The 20,180-nt window shown below is 36.4% G+C and overlaps 1 protein-coding gene across 1 annotated transcript in view; it reads right to left on the bottom strand.

Moving 5' to 3' along the window:
* The window catches only part of LOC138158332 (protein FAM210B, mitochondrial-like), a 36,434-nt gene that overhangs the window by 10,541 nt on the left and 5,713 nt on the right, over positions 1-20,180 (bottom strand). The window lies entirely within an intron of this gene.

The raw sequence follows: 20,180 nt of genomic DNA, 5'->3' as shown, positions 1-20,180 counted from the left end.
GAGGACACAGGAATTTTGTTTGATAATGACATGATGGTTTGTGTAAGCTTCCATAGAAAATTGTAGAGAATCAGCAAAAAACAAACAAGTGAATAAATAATGTATTCATGAAATTGGCAGGATACAAAATGAACTCATTAAAAATCAATAGCATTTCTATATAGCACCAATTAAACTCAGGTGAAAATAAGAGATATTGAAGACTCATTCAAAATAAATGTAAAAATACACCAATTTACTGATGCATCTATCAAGGCAAAATAAAGATCTAAATAGATTCAATTATAAAATACTTTTTTAAATGAAATATAATTAGGGGTAACCAGTGTTAAAACCTCAGTTTATACTACATATTTAAACATCTCAATTTTAAATTATTAGCAACAAAATTACTATATTATACAGTGAGGAAGAGTGCTTATGATCATTCACAAGGGAGCAGAGGCAGGATCTGGTTGCAATTGCAAGCCAAAACAGAACAGTAATGTTGGTGGTTTCAAGAGATTAGTAAACCTGTTCAAAATTCCAGGACCAAGAACACTTGTGCTTGTGATTGCTGGAGAGCATGGGCTTTCCCTGGGTTAAGACAAGAGAGCAGTAATCACACCTCTCTCTGGCTCACACCACCAAGGAAGCACCTGAAATTTGAAGACCACCAGAACTAGCTCTGAAAACAGCAATATAAAAAAAAATCTAAAGCTTGGGACAGTGTCTTCACACTCCTAGGTGAAGTGAGAGCCAATTGTAACATAAAGTTCAAAGGTGAGAAATAAGATGGGAAAATAGATAAACAAATAACAGAAAATGACTTGGTCATTAAAAGTTTCTATGTTGACAGGGAAGAACAAGACATAAACTCATCAGAAACCAACAATGTGAAAATCATTATAAGAGAAACCATCTCCTCCAAAAAACTAACTGGACCCCTGCCTATCAAAAATTCCAGGAAAAGTTTATGAATTGAGAGTGGTAGAGGAAAATTTGCAAAAACAAATGAGTGATATAAGAAAATTTTGAAAAAGGTATAAAAAGTCTGGTGAAAGAGGCACAAAGAATATTGGAGAAGATATCACCTTAAAATAAAACCCTAAAATAGCCTAATGGAAAATAGGCACAATGATCACTGAAGTCAAGAACTGAAAAAGTAGAATTGGTCAAATGGAAAAAAGAGGTACAAAAGATCACTGAAGAAAGTAATTTCTTAAAAATTAGAATTGGGAAAGGGGAAGTGAATGACTCCATGAAATAAAGATACTATAAAACACATTCAAAAGAATGGGGGGAAAACGGAAAATGTGAAATATTTTATCAGAAAATAACCGTTTTGGAAAACAGATTGAAAAGAGATAATTTAGGAACCAATGAACTACCTGAAAGCCATTATAGAAGAAAGAGTCTAGTAATCATATTTCCATAAAATTTCAAGTAAAACTGCTACAATATGTTATATCCATAGGACAAATAGAAACAATCTACTGTACATCTCCAGAAAGAGATCCAAAAATAACAGCTCTCAGAAATATTACAGCAAAATTCCTGAGCTCCCATACAAAGGAAAAAATACTGCATGGAGTCAGAAAGAAATAAATTAATTTTTATGGAGCCACAGTCAGGGTCATGTAAGATTTAGCATTATCCATGTGAAAGGAGTGATGGGCTTGGAGTATGGATATTCTGCAAGGCAAAGAAGCTAGGATTACAACCAAGAATAAACTACCCAGCAAAACTGAATATAATCCTTCAGTAGAAGAATAAAAAATAGTTCTTTTTATTTTTTAAAGCAATTGGGGTTAAGTAACTTGCTCGAGGTTACACGGCCAGTTATTATTTCTGGGTGTGGTGCTGAGTATCTGAGCCCGGATTTGATCCAGGTCATCCCAACACTAGAGCCGGTGCTCTTACTCGCTGAGCCACCTGGCTGCCCCTAAGCAATTGGGGTTAAGTAACTTGCTCAAGGTTACACGGCCAGGTGTTTCTGGGTGGGTGCTAAGTGTCTGAGCCCGGGATTTTATCTCCAGGTGTTCTCAACACTGGAGCTGGTGCTCTTACTCGCTGTGCTACCTGGCCGCCCCTAAAAAATAATTCTTAATGAAATAGAAGTAAGGGAGGAAATAGGAGCAAAAGATAGAGGGATAAACAGAAGAAAATTACACAGTTAGTAATCACAACTGTGAATGTGAATGAATTCAACTCATCCATAAATGGAAGAAGATAGGAGAATAGATTAGAAGCCTGAATCCAATAATATCTTGTTGACAAAAGACACGCAACACAGAAATACACACACAGAATTAAAATAAAGGATGGAAATACATTTGCACAACAAATTTCACATAAACAGAAGTAGATAACAAAAGAGATTAGAAACTAGAATCCAATAACATCTTGTTTACAAAAGACATACAAAAAACAGTCACACAGAGTTAAAATGAAGGACAGAAATACATTTACACAACAAACTTCCTACTGTGGCTAAGAAGGGATGAAAGAATAGAGGGTGAGAAGAACAGGCATGAAGATGAACTCAGGTTGATACTCAAAACTTTTCTAGCTGAGTACAACAGTCTGTAGATATTATCTTTTGCATTTTAGCATTAAACAATCCAGATCCACCTTCATATTACTAGAAAGCACATAAAATTAATAATAATCATATCTAAAGCTTACATTTCTATAGAGTTCTTTTTTTTCTAACAAAGTGTTTTCCTCTCAACTCTTTTGTGTAGACAAAATATTATTCTGTCTGTTTTTCAAATGATAAAAACAAAGTTCAGACTATTGAGTGATTTGCTCATAGTGGTATATATTCTCAGTAAGGTATCTGCTGACTCAGTGGATAGACCACTGGGCCTGGGGTCAGGAATACCTGAGTTCAAATCCATTCTCAGATACTTCCTATCTCTGTTTCCAAGGACAAGTCACTTAACCTCTGATTGCCTGACAAAATGGATGTACTCCATCAAGTCAAACTGCTACAATATGAATGATCCATAGGACAAATAGAAATAGAAATTGGAGAAGGAAATGTCAAAGCATTCCAGTATCTTCACCAAGAAAACCCCAGATGAGATCATGAAGAGTTGGGCATGACTGAAATACATGAACGACAACATATAGTATCAATTAAAATTGTAGGATCATAGATATATAGTTCTATGGGAAAATAGGGAACATCAAATTCAAAATATTAATTCTACAGATGAAGAAACTGAGGCACAATGAGGCTACAAAATAGCTAATAAAGCTGAGGCAGGCTTTCTGGTTTCCAATTTGTTTTTATCCTGTACCTAAAAACATAAATGATAATTAATAATACCTTATGCACAGTAGAACAGAGAGGGTTATACATGAAACTGAAACTTTATTATGTACAATTTTTAAAAGTTCATAATAAATTTAACATATTCCTTTTAAATCTGTCCAACTTGATTGTGATTTCTTGGGACAATCTGTAATGGCAAGAAAAGAAGTAGTTAACACCTTGTTTCAGCTATTTAGTTGACACCTTGTTTCAGTTCAAGTTTCTTCTGAGCCTTACCCATGATTGAGAAGCAGAACTTGTGAACTTCACAAGTTGTGACCCTAGAACCTGTGAACTCCTTTTGCAAAATGAACATATGTACAGAGAGGCCTAGACTGGAGGGAGCAGAAGTGAGAAAGGAGCTCTTGTGGTAGAGAAGGAGAAAACTTGTGGTATCCCTGCTATGTTTGTCTGTTCTGTCTGTGTTGATGTTTGTTTGTGATACTTTGTACAGAAGCCCTGGGACCTTACTGGGAGACCAGGAAGAGGACTTTCTGGTTGTCTGTTTACACAAGTCCTGGAGGAGGGTTGTGGAGGTCCTGGGACTTTACTGATGATTTGTATTGATCCCTTGAACCTTGTTTGTGCGTCTTTATTAATTTCTATGTTGATGATTTGTGTTGACCTCTTGAACCTTATGTGGTTCTGTTTTGATTTCTATACTGATGATATGTGTTGAGTTTTGTGGCTCTATGTTGATTTCACAGGCAGATAGTTAATTGATGATGGTGCAAGCAATGTGTATGAATATTATTGTGGCTCTATAAAGTTTGTCTTCCCAGAAACAGGAACTGTGAAGGACTTGAGGTGGACTGGAGACTGGACACTGTGAGCTTCAATATGGAACAGGAATGGGACAAGGGACTGGATGAAGAACTGGACAAGGAACTAGAAAATGCCTGCCTTTGAAAGCAGGGTACAGTTGTGTAGATTTGGGGAGGAGCTGGGGACATGGAAGAGGAACCATGGAAGCTGAGAGCCAGCCTCAAGTCAAGATGAAAAAATCTCTTCTTGGGTACTTAATGCTGACTGAGAAGATTATGATTTACTGTGACCTAGGGGTGGAGAACTTTGACATTTGTACTTTGTGTCCATTAAGGAGACAAGCCTCCTTAAGGATGATTGAATTAAGGACTTATTGAATGATTGCACTTTGTGTCCATTAAGGATCCTCCTTAAAGATGATTGAATTAAGGATACTAAATGACTGAGTTACTAAATGCAAGCACTTTGTTTCAAATTATGTGGCCACTTTTTTTGAAAACTATGTGGCCATTTTAGTGATAAGTTATGTCATAACATTGTGAATGCCATATTTTGATTTCTTTCAGTGTTTTGTCTTAGTTTGTTACTGAATAAATAGAAAATTCACTATACTATATAATCAGAACCTTGAAACTGTTTGGTTTTTGCAGCTGCTGGAGCTAGTAGGAGGGCACCCTCTCTACAGCCCCAAAAGCTGTGGCTCACTGGCCACATGACCTAGGACCACCACCTAAGACCATGTTCAAGATCCAAGCAGATCAAAGCAAGAGTGGTTATCCTCTGAATGGTTGCTTAGTCCCCCTAAGATATGCAGGCCAGGAGCTCCTGAGGCAGCCATGAAGCAGTGGATGCACAGCCACTGAGCCTGCGCTTCTTCTCATCTTGGGAGCAGAGACTAGACCACACTCTTCCATTCCCCCTGTTCCAACAGTGTTCAATATTGACCTTTTTGTCTTTGCTGTTTATGGCTTGAGAAGTCTGTAAACCATCACAGGCAGTGGTGATTCACTCTCCTGAAGTATGTTCCAACCAGCCTGATGGTTGAGGCCACCCTGGGGCCAGAACTCCACGGCTCACATGGGACTTTGCATGGCTCCCAGCTTAGTGTGATAGAACTTCCTGTCTGCCTGCTGGGCTTCCTTCTGCAGGATATTTTGTTTCTCTCTGTCTCTTTGCAGTTCTGTAGCTCTAAAGTTTGTTTAGAGTCTTTTTTTTTACGTGCATTGGAAGTGATTAGAGCAGGAGCTCATGCCAAGTTTGTGCTTCTATTCTGCCATCTTGGCTTTGCCCCCAATTTTGTGTATTTTTTATCTGTGTTAGAATGACTATTAGACGAAACAAATATCCCAGGATTACTAAATCAAATCACTCAATATAAATCTTAGTTTTAACATCTCAGCACAATATATTTGAACTGATATTTCTCTAACAAAGCTCACAGCTCTTTCTTAATTCATCATAGCTCGTGACTTTCTCTCATATTCTATACCTGAGGCAGTTCACTAGGATGCTGAATAAAAGGTGCTGCTAGGAGATAAGAAATCCTCAGTCAAAATTTTTCCTCAGACACTTATGACTACATGACCCTGGGAAAGTTGCTTCATCTCTATTTTCTTTTGCTTTATCTATAAAATGGAGATAATAATAGCACCTATTTACTAGTTTGTTGCAAGGATCAAATAAGAAAATAATTGTAAAGGGCTTAGCACATTTCCTGGTATGTAGTATGCACTATATAAAAGTTATTATGATTATTAGCTTTTCAATATGGGGCAAATCACTTAATCATTATATCTTAAGTTCCTCCATATATTTTACAGGCATGGAAGCAAAATATAGAGGCCTCCTTCAAAATTATAGATATTATTATCAAGAATATATTAGTTTTATACTGCTTTATTATTTGAAAGATACTTATATTAGTTAATATGATACACAGAGGAGACCTTTGATACATATGATTATCTCCATTTTGTTGATGAGGGAACTGAAAATTAGAAAAGTAAAATTGCTTGTTCAGTCATATAGCTAAGAGATGTCAGAGGCAGGATATCAGCTTAGGTCTGAATAATTCCAAGTCCAATATTTTATATATACTATACCAGTTAACTGATACTAAGACTTAGGCTTCTATACCTAGGCAGACACTAATTATTGATCAGAACAAAATAATTTGCATGAAAATGTTAGCATTTACTGTAAACTCAGTCTATCATTCAACTGTGATTTGTTAAGCTCCTACTATGTGCTAAGCACTCTACTAAATTCTGGGAGTACAAAGATGGGCAGAAAAAAAAGAAATTCTTGTTTTCAAGGAGCTCACTAGCTAATGAGTGGGAAATGGCATGCACACACTATCTTTTGTTATACTCTTAGAAGACATAACTTTAAAATGACTAAAAATTAATTTCTTCCCATATATTACTATTATTTGAATCTTATTTGATTATTAATATTTTATCTATTGCTTGAAGACTTTGAAACTTTATAATACTGATTTTAATTGCTAATACCATGAACTTTATCTTTGATTTGTTTTCCCTTTCCTTTTGATAACTTCTCTGTTCTTAATATATAGTTTTAATAGAGTCCCAGTCATATAAGATGACATGTACAGCTTTCTCCCAGTATTTCTACAAGACTAATTGTGTAGTCAGAACATCTGGGTTCAAATCCTACCTCTGATGTTTGGTATCTGCATGACTTTGGCAAATTACTTACATTCTATTGGTCTCAGTTTCTTCAAATGAAAAATGAAGAAGTTCAATTGCGTGGTAGTCTATGTTCTCTTCTAGGTCTAGTTCTATGATACTATGACCCAGACTTCTAGCTGCCTGGTTGAAAGAGAAGAATTCTTTATCAGGCATCTATCTTTCATTGAGTTTTCTGGTATAAATGTAGTAAAACTCCAGACTCTCTTAACCCATACACCTAAGAGTGTATCAAGTCTCCAGAATATGAATGACTTCATCTCTCCCAACTACTCAGTATCAAAGGCGTGCCTTTGAATGTCAATGATGTTCTGTTAATACTATCAGCTTAGACCCTCATCTGATATATCTCCCCAATATCATCACCAATGATGAACACCCCAATATAAATTATTTAATTTATATTTCTTTAATATAATTATTAACTAATTGATATCAACTAAATTTTATGAACATATATTTATTGGGAAGCTATTGAAAGAAACAATAATGTCCTGTCTTCCACTCCTGCATCAGGCATGTATTCTTACATCTACCACCTCAATCCCAGGACAAAGTGGAATGAAAATCAAATTGGCTTATATAAATGTTCTTCCTACTGAAAATTTCGCTTTTAGGTGTAGCATGGACAATGGATGAGTTTTTTTAATGCTTAAAGGACACAATGTCTATGGGTGGGTCCATCTGCTAATTAGTTTTATCAAGCAGTCTGCTACTCAAAGCTATTTTAGATATTTAAACTGTTCAGTTTACAGCAGCTATGGAAGTCTTGGTAATAGAATCCTGTCTCTGGACCTCTAGCAGGTCTTTCAACTTTTCAAAACTCATAAGGTTGATGTCTTGTTAACATTACTTCAAATATTAAATTATAAACACATAAGAGATAGAAGAAATTACAGAGTTGTGTATTCCCAGACCACATAGTGTTCCAAGTGGGGAGATATAGAAGGTGAAGTGTCCACCTGACTCATGTCCCAGAGGCTTATGGACAGTTTTACTTCCTTTCTGCAAAGCTTACAGGGAAAGAGAGCTTGACTTAACCTTCTTATGCATTTTAAATGCACATGAAGGTCTAACTAAACCACCAATTAAATATTCCCAACAACTCAGAATGGCTAAATAAATTCAATTAGATTAATACAATGAAATATCATAATTTGAAAGTAAATGACAGATACGAAGATGACGAAGTAATATTTCATGACATAAGAAATGGGTTGGGGGCGGCCAGGTAGCACAGTGAGTAAGAACACCGGCTACAGTGTTGAGAAGACCTGGAGATCGAATCCCGGGGTCAGACACTTAGCACCCACCCAGAAACACCTGGCCGTGTAACCTTGCGCAAGTTACTTAACCCCAATTGCTTAGGGGTGGCCAGGTTGCTCAGCGAGTAAGAGCACTGGATCCAGTGTTGGGATGACCTGGATCAAATCCGGGCTCAGATACTCAGCACCACACCCAGAAATAACTGGCCGTGCAACGTTGAGCAAGTTACTTAACCCCGATTGCTTTAAAAAAAAAAAAGAAATGGGCTGGAGAAAGGAGAGTAAAATGAACATTATATACAATGTTTCCTAATATTATTATATAATACTATGTAAGTATGTATAAATATACACATGCATACCTACCTACATAAATACACACACAGAAAAAAAATCCATGTCATTTTTAATGTTCATGAAGTCAGTATCTGGTCATTGGTAGGTGATGGGACATGTGCTCAGTGCTCACTAGCTCATCAACTCCATCATTTGCTAATAACTACTACAGGAGCAAATGTCTATATCCTCAGGTTGTTCCTTGGCCTAGAAATCTCCTGGAGCTTTACTTCTTTGCTGTTGGGATACTTATTTTCAGTTGGATTAAAATGTTATACATAGACCTCAAGATGTGTCAGAATCTCTTTAGTTTATCACAATATATTTCCTGCATGGTATAATGCTTTTATCCAAAGATCAAAGTATGATGCTTATTCCAAGTTACGGACTCATTCGTACCAATTTTATAACTTATATTGATGAATTTCATCAAGAAACCTGGGCATTACATATTTATAGTAATTGGATTTGGGGATTCTATCAACTCCCTTACAAATATATATATTTTAAAGACCTATTATATTTTCTTCAGGAAGGAAGGAACTGGCTACTAAAATAAATGTTTACCAAGTTTTAACAACCTAAACAAAACCCATAGAGTTAAACAGATATCTTCAGTCACTTAAGTAGGGCTCAGTAAACTAATAGCTATGGACCACAATCAGCCTCAGGCCTGCTTTTATGCAGAGCTTGAACTAAGCAGGCTAGTTTTGACCTGCCAACTCTAGTTCATCAATCCTAAAGTCCTTTAAAAAATATTTCTTAAAAATATTTGTTTAGCATCCTTTATTTTTAAATTTTGAGTGACAAATTCTCTTTTTTTCCCCATATCTCCCCCACCCACTGAGAAGGCAAGCTATATGATATCAAGTAGACATGTGAAATCATACAAAACATTTCCATATTAACCATATCACAAAAAGCAAGAAAAATAAAGTAACAAAATTATACCTAAATTTACACTCAGGGCTTGTCAATTCTCTCCTTGCAGGTAGAAGAGGAAGATGTCCTTATTGTCCTCAGTGTGCTTATGTTCTGGTATGAGGAAATAAAATATTTGTCCACTGGTGTAGGATGGTTAGGACTGCCAATTATTTTTGTGGGTCACAAGGTTCATATAACCATGAATAAATTGTGTCTTTAACATTTATTGCAATATGTATAGCCATTCTGAAATGATCTTTGGTGATAAATATACTGAAAGGTGAAAGGCAACTGGCCAACATATAATCCAGCTTTGTCTGTGATTGCATTAAGAATCTGATAATTCCTGGATATTAGACACCAATACCCTTGGATTGTGTGAACCATCCAAGAATAAGCCTGCACCTGCTGACATCCACCTGGTCAGCTGCCTTTCTTCCTTAAGCAGAAATTTGGTTACTGTGGGGAGGGTGATTGCTACCCATCAAAGATCATATATTTATTATTATCTACTACATGCCTATGACTGTTCTATTCTCTGGGCATACAAAGAGAAAATGAAATCGTTTCTGCATTCAAGAAGGTTATATTCTGTGGACTTAACTTAAGAATAATGCCAATCAAGTTTAAAAGCTCCTGGGACTTACAGATGACATTTCCTTCTTACAATTTAAATAGTTGAATTGATTGCAACTGTGTTGTCCATGCACAATGTGGGTCTCCTTTTTCAGGGATAATTTAGATCCCTTGTGGCACACAGGTAACTATTATGTCAATTAGAATGGGATAACGCATAAGATTAGTGGTAATAAATTAAAATATATATTTAAAAAAATAAGAATGACACTCCTCTCTCCCAGTTGCTGAGAATGTCAGAAGGATAATACAAAAAAAGAAGCAGCTAAATTACATAATTATATAATACCAATTAAGTTGCTATAGTCTCAATAAAGAAAACCAATTTATTTTAAATTTAGGAAAGGGACAAAAAGAATAGCAATAGCAAAAAAAAAACCTTTTAACATAGAGCATAAAACTGACAAGATAAAGCTGCAGTTAACTCCACAATGAGATACAACTATCCATACTTTCCCTACTTCTAGCCTTTGCTTACATGTGCTCTCAGTGGTGTGATTGGAGAGAGGCTGAAAGGTTTTATGATGCTGAACATACTGATTCCTAGAGGAAGGGTTTCCCCCACTAGACCTATTACAATAAGCTTCCAGGAAGGGGTAAGAAATTATCCTAATCGGCTTGCTTGCTAGGTCATGTTAACATCTTACAAAACGACACAAGCCTCCCTAACAAGCCCTGTCCTCCTTTCTCTTTCGTAATCAAAATAAGTTGATGTGTCTTTGGGGATTTACAGTTTAAAAGTGTTTTGAAATGCATTATAATAGAAAGGAAGTTTATCACAATGGAAAAAACAAAGCACTAGACCTGAAGTCAGGAAGGGTCTGGGTACAAATCTAACCTCTGAAAGTTATTGTGTAACAATGAATAAGTCGCATCATCTCTTAGTATGCCAATTACCTCATTCTAAAAAAAAATACCACAAACAAAACAAGTAACAATAGTAGTATCCATTTCACGTTTGTTGTGAGATTCAAATGAGCAGTGCATAAAAGTGCTTCATAAACTTGCAATTGCTATATAAATGTTACTTATTATTATAACATTTAATCATCAAATTATGAGGCTGAGTGATTTTCCCATCACCCACTTGGCAAAATCAGAAATCCAACTTAGATGGATACAATGAGAAAGGAGAGGAGGGAGGGTAGAACTAAGGAGAAAATAGTCAAAAACAGGAGGGAGGGTAGAACTGAAGAGAGTATAGTCAAAATCAGAACAAATTTCTACTTTGAAAAGACAATGATAAGGGAGGATATAAAGGAAAGAAAATGTAAGAACTGGTTATCAGGATCTGGGAAAAAGTAAAGAGAGAAGTCATAGTAAAGTGGAGGCAAAATTCTTTTTTATTTAAATAAATATTTTGTTTAAATAATTTATAATAATAAGTTATTTGAATAATTAATTAATATTAAGTATCTACTGTGTGCCAGGCACTGGAGAAGCAGACAAAATGAGAAAGTCTATGACCTCAAGGAGATTACATTCTACTGGGAACATACAGTTATATAAGGAGGCAAATACATAAATAAGTGAATGAATGCATAAGGAGATAAATAAATTCATATAAACACAGTAAATTTGAAATAATTAGGAAGAGGAAGATGCTTGAAAGGAGGGCAGCAGCAGGATAGGCATGTAGAAGATAGTACTTTATCTGCATCTTGAAGTGATTTTCTAAGAGGCATAAGTGAGAAGTGAGTGCCTTTTAGGCATAGAAGAAGGCCCAGAGAAGGGGCATGGATTATTATGTAGAGAGAAGAGACCCTGAGAAGTGAAGAGAACACTATGAATTCCTTGGAATGTGTATGCAAACTGGGACCTTCCAGTGGATGAATACATGATATGTCTTTTAACTTCTGTTTTTTCAGGGATCTGATAGAAAGCACTGAGTAAGCCCAGCACTGAAGACAGTCCAAAGTCCCCTGGATTCTTGGCACATTGTACTGTATCTTCACACTTTGTTGAAGCAGTTAGGTGGCCAAGTGCACCCAAGAATGGGGTTGGAATCAGAAACACCTAAGTTCAAAATCAGCCTCAGACACTTACTAGCTGACTCTGGAAAAGTTTACTCAACCCCTGTTTGCCTCACATTTTTCCATCTGAAAAATACAGACAATAATAGTACCTATCTCCCAGGGTTAGTTGTGAGGATATAATGAAATATTTGTAAACCCTTTGCAAACCTTAAAGTATTATATGGATGCCAGCTGTTGTTATTGTTAGTCTCTTCAAAATCTGATAGCCCACTTTCATACAAATCTCACCAGTCTTCTTCCATACCAATGCTCTGAGAAGACATAGGGTTCTGTGATAATGCTGTTGACTATAAAGCTCCTTTGAGGGATTTTTGAAACTCTTCAGCTCTTGGAGGACCTTCTTCTCAGTCTTCTCTCTAAGGAGTCCGGGAGCATTGGGGTTAATTTTTTTCTCTGATTCTGGATCTGGGAGGACAGAGAACATGTTTTGTCTTTCATTGTATCTCCAGCACTTAGCACACTGCCTGGAACATATTAAGTGCTTAGTATAGGTTCATTGATAGAATGGATGACCAGAGCACATGTCACAACGCACAGAACACTTCAACTCTCATGTGGAGTTGATCCTCCCCTTTTTCAAATAATGAGGTCTTCAAACTCAAATTCTTGATCCCCTTCCTCCCCTCCAGGATTTCTTTTTTTTACTTTTATTTATTTCTTTTTAGTTTTCAACATTCATTTCCACAAGATTTTGAGTTAAAAATGTTTTCCCCATCTTTCACCTTCCCCCCACCCCAAGATAGCAAGCCTACTGAATACTCCTTCCCCCAATCTGCTTTCTTTTGTATCCTCCCCCATACCCCCCTAACTTTCTAGTAGGGCAAGATGGATTTCTATACCCCAAGGCCTGTATAAATTATTTCCCAGTAGCATGTAAAAAAAAAATTAACCTTTGTTTTTTAAAACTTTGATTTCCAGATTCTTCCCCTTCTTCCCTCCTCACCCACCCCCACTGGGAAGACAAGCAACTCAATATAAAACATTTCCATATTAGTTATAATGTGAAAGATTAATTCTGTTTCCCTTTATCTTATACCCCACAAACTTATTCTAGTTTCTACTTTGACCCCGTCCCTTTTCAAAAGTGTTTGCTTCTAATTACCCTCTCTCCCAGTCAGCCCTCCCTTCTGTCATTCCCCCCTTTTATCCCCCTTGCCCCTATTTTCCTGTAGGGTAAGCTACCCAATTGAGTGTGTATGTTATTTCCTCCTTAAGCCAAGTTCAATGAGAGTAAGGTTGACGCATTCCTTTACACCTTCCTGCTCTTCCTCTCCATGTAACAGTTTTCTCTTGCCTCTTTTATATGAGATAATTTACCTATTCTCTCCTTTTCTCCATCTCCCATTGTGTTCCTCTCTCACCTCTTAATTTTATTTTTTAGATATCATCCCTTCCTATTCAACTGATCCAGTACCCTCTGTCAATATATACATGTGCACACGTATACAGACTCTCACCTATATATTTATACGCACATATACCTTACTATACATACATGTATGTATATATATTTATATATGCATATGCGCACACATACATACATATATATATACATATATATTCCCCTCAACTATCCTTATACTGAGAAAAGTCTCATGAGTTAAAATTATTGTTTTTTTTCCATGTAGGAATATAAATAGTTAAATTTTAATAAGTTCCTTATGATATCTTTACCTGTTTACCTTATCATGCTTCTTTTGTTTCCTTTATTTGAAAGTCACATTTTATGTTCAGATCTGTTTTTTTCATCAAGAATACTTGAAGGTCTTGTATTTCATTGAATGACCATATTTTCCCCTGAGGCATTATATTCAGTTTTGCTGGCTAGGTGATTCTCAATTTTAATCCTAGCTCCCTTGACCTCCAGAATATCATATCCCAAGCCCTTCAGTCCCTTACTATAGAAATTGCTAATGTCTTCTGTTATCCTGATTGTGTTTCCACAACACAAAAAATTGTTTCTTCTTGACTGCTTGTAATATTTTCTCCTTGACTTGAGAACTCTGGAATTTGGCCATGATATTCCTACTGTGTTTCCCCGATAATAAGACCTATCCCAAAAATAAGCCCTCCCCTTACAGTGTAAGATTCCTCTAAAATAAGCCCTCCCCCAAAAATAAGCCCTATTGAGATTGCTACTGTAGTGAAGGTGATCCCCTGCACTACACGCTACATTACGGTACCCTCTGTATGCACCGTCCCCCCCCCACCCCATGAAACGCACGCCGCGCTCCGAGCTGCATCCAATCGGAGCTGCAGCAGTGAGCACGTCATCCTGTTCTTCCCCAGTGATTTGCTTATTGAATAAAGGTACATTTTTTTGTTCACATTTACCTGTTTATTAAAATTGCTGTCAATGTTCATTAAAATAAGCCCTCCCCTGAAAATAAGCCCTCTGGTGTTTTTCTGTCCAAAAAAAAATAATAAGACAGTGTCTTATTATCGGGGAAACATGGTAGGAGTTTTTGGGGGGGATTATTTTCAAGAGGCTATTTGTGAATTCTTTCAATTTCTATTTTCTCCTCTGGTTCTAGAATATCAGGACAATTTTCCTTGAGAATTTCTTGAAGGATTTTGTTTAAGCTCTTTTTTTTGATCATGGCTTTCAGGTAGTCCAATAATTTTTAAATGATCTCTCCTACATTTATTTTTCAGGTCAGTGGTTTTCCCAATGAGATATTTCACATTGCCTATTTTTTTTTTCATTTGTTTGGATCTGTTTCATAGTATCATGATTTCTCATAAAGTGATTAGCTCCCATTTGCTCCAATCTAATTTTGGACAAATTATTCACTTTGGTGAGTTTTTGAAATTCACTTTCCATCTGGTAAATTCAGCTTTTTAAGGCATTCTTCTCCTCATTGGATCTTTGGGAATCTTTTGCCATTTGAGTTAGTCTATTTTTGAAGGTGCTATTTTCTTCAGTATTTTTTTGGGTCTCCTTTATCAGGCTGTTGACTCGCTTTTCATGATTTTCTTGAATCATTCTCATTACTCTTCCCAATTTTTCCTGCACTTCTCTTACTTGATTTTCAAAATCCTTCTTGAGCTCCTCCATGGCCTGTAACCAATTCATATTTTCCTTGGAAGCTTTTGATGAAGAAATTTTTACTTTGTTGTCTTCTTCTTGTCCCACATTTTGATTCTTTTGTCCCCCAAAAAGGATTCTTTGGTCTGATTGTGCTTCCTCTGCTTGCTTATCTCCAGCTAATTACTTGACTTTTGAGCTCTTTGCCATGGTGGAACTCTGCTTCCAGAGTGGAGAGAGCTAAGTCACAAATTGTTGGGGTTTTCACAAATGTTGTCAGAGCGATGAGGATGGCTCTCACATGCTCTTGCACATTGGTGTTCCTCACCTCTGTGACCCATCATCCAAGCAGGTCAAAGCAAGATCAATTACTCTCTTAGTTGTTGCTTTGCCCCCTAACATCTGTAGGCCAGGAGCTCCTGAGGCAGTCACATGGCAGCAACTGCAGTGCCCATGCCTCTGCCACCTCTCATCCCAGGGGCAGGGGCTGGACCATGCTCTTCTCTCACCCAATTTCAACAGAGTTCCTTACTGACCTTTTACTATCTCTTTGGTGTTTATGGGTTGAAAAGTCTGGAAACCACCATAGCTGCTGGTGATTCACTCTCCTGAAGTCTGCTCTGGTCAGTCTTTTCCACTGGTCAGGACCATCCTAGATCTGGGTCCCGCATGGCTCATGTGGAACTGTGCTTAGTTCCCAGCTTGGTGTGAGAGACCTTCCTGTAGGCCTGCCAAGCTGCCTTCAATGGGAGATTTGTTTCTCTCTGTCACATTGTTGGTTCTGTAGCTCTAAAATTCCTTTAGAGTCATATTTTAAAGATATCGGAGGTGGTTGGTGTGGGAGCTTAAGCAAATTCCTGCTTTTATTCCACCATCTTGGCCCTGACCCCTGGAAACAAAATTCTTATTAGTGCTCACTGTATATTGTCTCATTCATCACCATCTTCTTTGTAAAGAGGAATGATTGGGGAAAGAGAAAGGATAAAAAAACAAGTATTGCTTGACCTGTAGGAGAGAAATACACAATTACTAATCATAACTGTGAACATGAATAGCATAAAACAACTGCAAAATAAAAGCAGAGAGTATAATGGATCAGAAAACAGACTCCAATAACACGATGTTTCCAGGAAATATGCTTGAAATCTAATGATTCAGAAAGATTAAATATGTGGGTGTAGGACAAACTTTATTATGCTTCAGATGAATTCAGAAATCTGGGATATTATTCAAGAAATCAGTAATGACACAAACATATCAGGCTAGGGATACAGAATGGATCTGTAATGAAATTGTGATAGGGAGTACCCCATGAAAAAATACCTTGTACAAATATAAGTTGACTCCTTTTCTGCAACTTAATATCTGAGAGAATTTCCTATAGCATTGAAAGGTCAAGTGACTTTCCCTGGGTCATATAGGTAGCATATGTCAGAAGTAAGACTTGAACCCAAGGCTTACTCTTTTTTTAACTAACTATCCTCTGTACCATCTTGTCTGTTATAGAAATAAAAATAGACCTGATTGAAGGAGATGAGTAGGGAAAGTACATATGTTTAAAGACCATAGAATATAAAATAATGCCTATCTGAGTTTGATGAAGGTGATATAGCATTATCTGAGTTTCCCGAGGAAGAATTCACTTGACATAGATATGTCTATGTTTTTACCACAGTGCACCACTAGACTGGAAGTAGATTAAGCAATTTGAATATCTAAGTTTTTATTCCCCTGTTGTTCTTGGTATTATTTTGGTGTGGAGAGAGTTCATCATTCTAGGAGCATCAGAGCCTCAGATGAGATGTCCACGAGATAGCTTTGAACACATTTCCAATGCAATGGTTAGTCTGAGATTCTACCTCATAATGATTATGATGTGTTTTGAGGGTGAGGATATAATAGTCTTGGGTCAGGCTGCAGGGCTCCTTTCTGAGATAACAGAAAGGCTCTGCATTATAAAAAGTGCATGCACAATTGAATACATTTGGCTTATTTTTGGTCCCCAGGGTGTTTTTATGCCCAGGCAAATGAGGTAACATAATGATGATCCAATCCACCAGCCCTATCTAAATTTGTTGCTAGAGGACATATTTTGCTTTTATTGCTTGCATTACTCTCTAAGGTAAATACTCATAAGTATTGGTGGACAGATCTGTGTGAAACTAACAATACTGAATTCCATACTTCTTTCGTACCACTCTCTCACTGTCTTCCTTCCCACTAGCAGTTATGAAAGAATCACTGCTATAATTTCCTCAGATATGAAAAGAAGAATCAAGTTCATTAAGTGGGTAAAATTGAAAATAAACTTAATTCATTCTCAATTTCCTTTTCTGAATAAAACTCCTCCTTGTTTAGAACAGATAGCAGCTGTTATAGCTGAGGCAATATTCGCTCTTACTGGGAAAGCACCAGATATGGACCTATGCCATACATCAGAAGATGCCCATGTTTTGGCTGTATTTGAAATGTGGATGTTCACATTATTCTCTTCTGCAAATGTTGGCTAGGAAGTAAAAATGGTCAGTTCAAAATTTCATCAGCGGAGGGCATGTACAGCCTCGTTAGTTGATACCAGAAAACAGATGGTAAAGGAGTCATGAAAAAAATTGACTATTTTTGTTAATGAATACATTTCCCCTCATCAGTTTTATTTCAGAAACACATAATGGTGCAATTGTATATCATATTAGAGTATTTAATGGACTTACAGAGAATAATTTTTACTGATGCATTAAAATTGTACATAAAGGCATCTTCAATGCCAACTATTGATTTTTCAAAGGGGGAAAAATATAAGCAAGATCTTCATGTCACCAATTTATGTGTCACTAGTAGTGTATTTCTTGAGAATGGCAAAGAGTCAGATGAAATACATTCAGAAAAGCATTAAAGAAGAGATTGGAAAAGGTTACATAAGATATGCTACTATGCAGTCATAAAAAGAGAATGTACTTGGAAAAACTAATGAAAGATGCTGAGCCAAGGATGTTTGCAGATTCAAAAACAGGTAAGGTAATTACGGATGCAGAGAGTCAAGATGAGAGAGAAGGATTTGAGGGGAATGAGAAAAATTCCATACTAACATAATTTGCTCTTTTTCCCTTTTTTGAAAGTCACTAAGGTTTTAGATCAGGGAAATTCTGTGGAGAGTGTTTAGCAAAATTTACCAAAGCATTTGAAAAAGTCTCATGTTATTCTTAAGAAGCAGATACAGAGATGTGAGTAAGATGGTAGCATAATTATGGACATTAAGAACAATACAAAGATTATTGCAGAAGACTAGTCATTAACAATGTGATGTTAAGTTTGGAAGGTTGTCCTTTGCAGAGCCTGGGGAATCCTACTTGGCTCAATGCTGTTTCCATCAATGACTTGGATACAGCCACAGAATGAAGAGTTTTCATGTTTGAAAATTTGATGTCATACCTGAAGGTGACACAAAGCTGAGAAACACTGCTAACATTGTGTTTGGTAAAACCAGAATCCTAAATATTCTGTCTATGACTTTTATTTGATTATTTTAAAATGAAATTTGATGCTGACAAATAGTCTTATACTTGGTACCTAATCATCAAGTTCAGCTATATGGGAGAAAGCAGGTTTTGCTTAGCACTAGTTCATTTACAGAAGATGGGGGAGGCAGGGTTCGTAAATAGGTAAATAGGCTGCAAGCACAAATTAATATAACAGCAAAAATGGCTAAGGAAATCTAGGCTAGACAAAGGAAATATTGATATATTGTTTATTTCCATTAAATTCCTTCCTGTTTTGGCATACCTGGAGTGATATATCTATATGTTTGTGTACCACGTTTTAGTAAGTATATTGATAATACAGTAACCATCAAACAAGGACTCATACATTTCAAGGAGGTAATATTGCAAAAGAAAAGGTCAAAGATTATTTGAATGAATTGGGAACTAAGCATTGAGAACAAAATTCGTGGGGATAGGTCATGATAACTGGCCATAGTAATTGAAAGATAATTGTATAGCCCAAGTTGCAGCTAGGTGACAGAGTAGATAGAGTGGCAGATTGCGAGTCAGGAAGAATCATCTTCCTGAATTCAAATCTGGTCTCAGACATATTAGTTGTGTGAACCTGGTCAAATCACTTAACCTTGTCGGTCTTAGTTTCCTCATCTGTAAAATGAACTAGAGAAGGAAAAAGCAAATCGTTCCAGTATCTTTGCCAAGAAAACCCCAAATGGAATCGTGAGGGATTAGACACAACTGAAAATCAATGATAATATATGGGCCAAGTATTAAAAGTAGTAAGGCTAGGGGGAAATGCAAAAAACAAACAAACAAATTAAAAACTCAAAACATCTTGCCTTTTAAAGAAAATATTAAATAACCTTGAGTCAGGTATATTTTAGAGGGAATGATTTGCTTCATGTATGATGTCCAATAAGTAATTCCTGAGGTTTCTTCTAAATGTGAGATTTTAGTCATGAAATTTTAGATTTGAATATTTCTAGGCATAGCTCAGACAAAAGAGCACAGTGGAGAGGAAACAGTACTCAGAAGTGGGAATACCTGGGGTCAAACTCTACCTCTGACACATTTTGTTTTCTTGAACTTGTACATTATTGGCTTAACTCACCCTTTGCTGCTCTAGACAATTTTCTGTAATCAAATAGTAGATAAGACATCAGCCTGAGTTAGTAACAGACTTTTATCACACTTCTGAAATTACAGGTCCATTCCCCATCTTATCCAAATGTGACTATGGAATGACAAATATATATTTTTGTGGACTTCTTTTCTTTCTTTGACAAGGTAGGAGACTAAACGTGTGTAATGTTGCATTTACTATCTGATGAAAATTGTTGGTTTCATTTAAAAAATTAACTTTGTTAGAAAGATTACATATGAAAGAGGCAGGGAGGGAGAGTGTATATCTAGAAATGACAATTATGCAAAACTAAAAGACATCAATAAAACTTGTTTTAAATTTCAAATGGATTTGTTGTATGTAAATTTGTGCTTCCTACTGTCAGTCAATTTAACCCCAATCCAAACCTTTTATTGCTATTGTGGGCAATGTGATAAATCAGTTCAATGCTTTCAAAATGTGTCATTCTAAAAGGAAGCCTTCATCATAGCTTAGTGATTTGTTGACATTCAACCTCAGAGAGAGAGAGAGAGAGAGAGAGAGAGAGAGAGAGAGAGA

The sequence above is a fragment of the Petaurus breviceps genome, unplaced genomic scaffold (genome assembly GCF_028583685.1).
Source record: "Petaurus breviceps papuanus isolate PSGF00001 unplaced genomic scaffold, PetGlider_PUasm1.0 174, whole genome shotgun sequence".
Classification (NCBI taxonomy): Eukaryota; Metazoa; Chordata; class Mammalia; order Diprotodontia; family Petauridae; genus Petaurus; species Petaurus breviceps.
The sequence above is the reverse complement of the archived record's forward strand: the minus strand, read 5'-3'. Positions and strand labels throughout refer to the sequence as shown.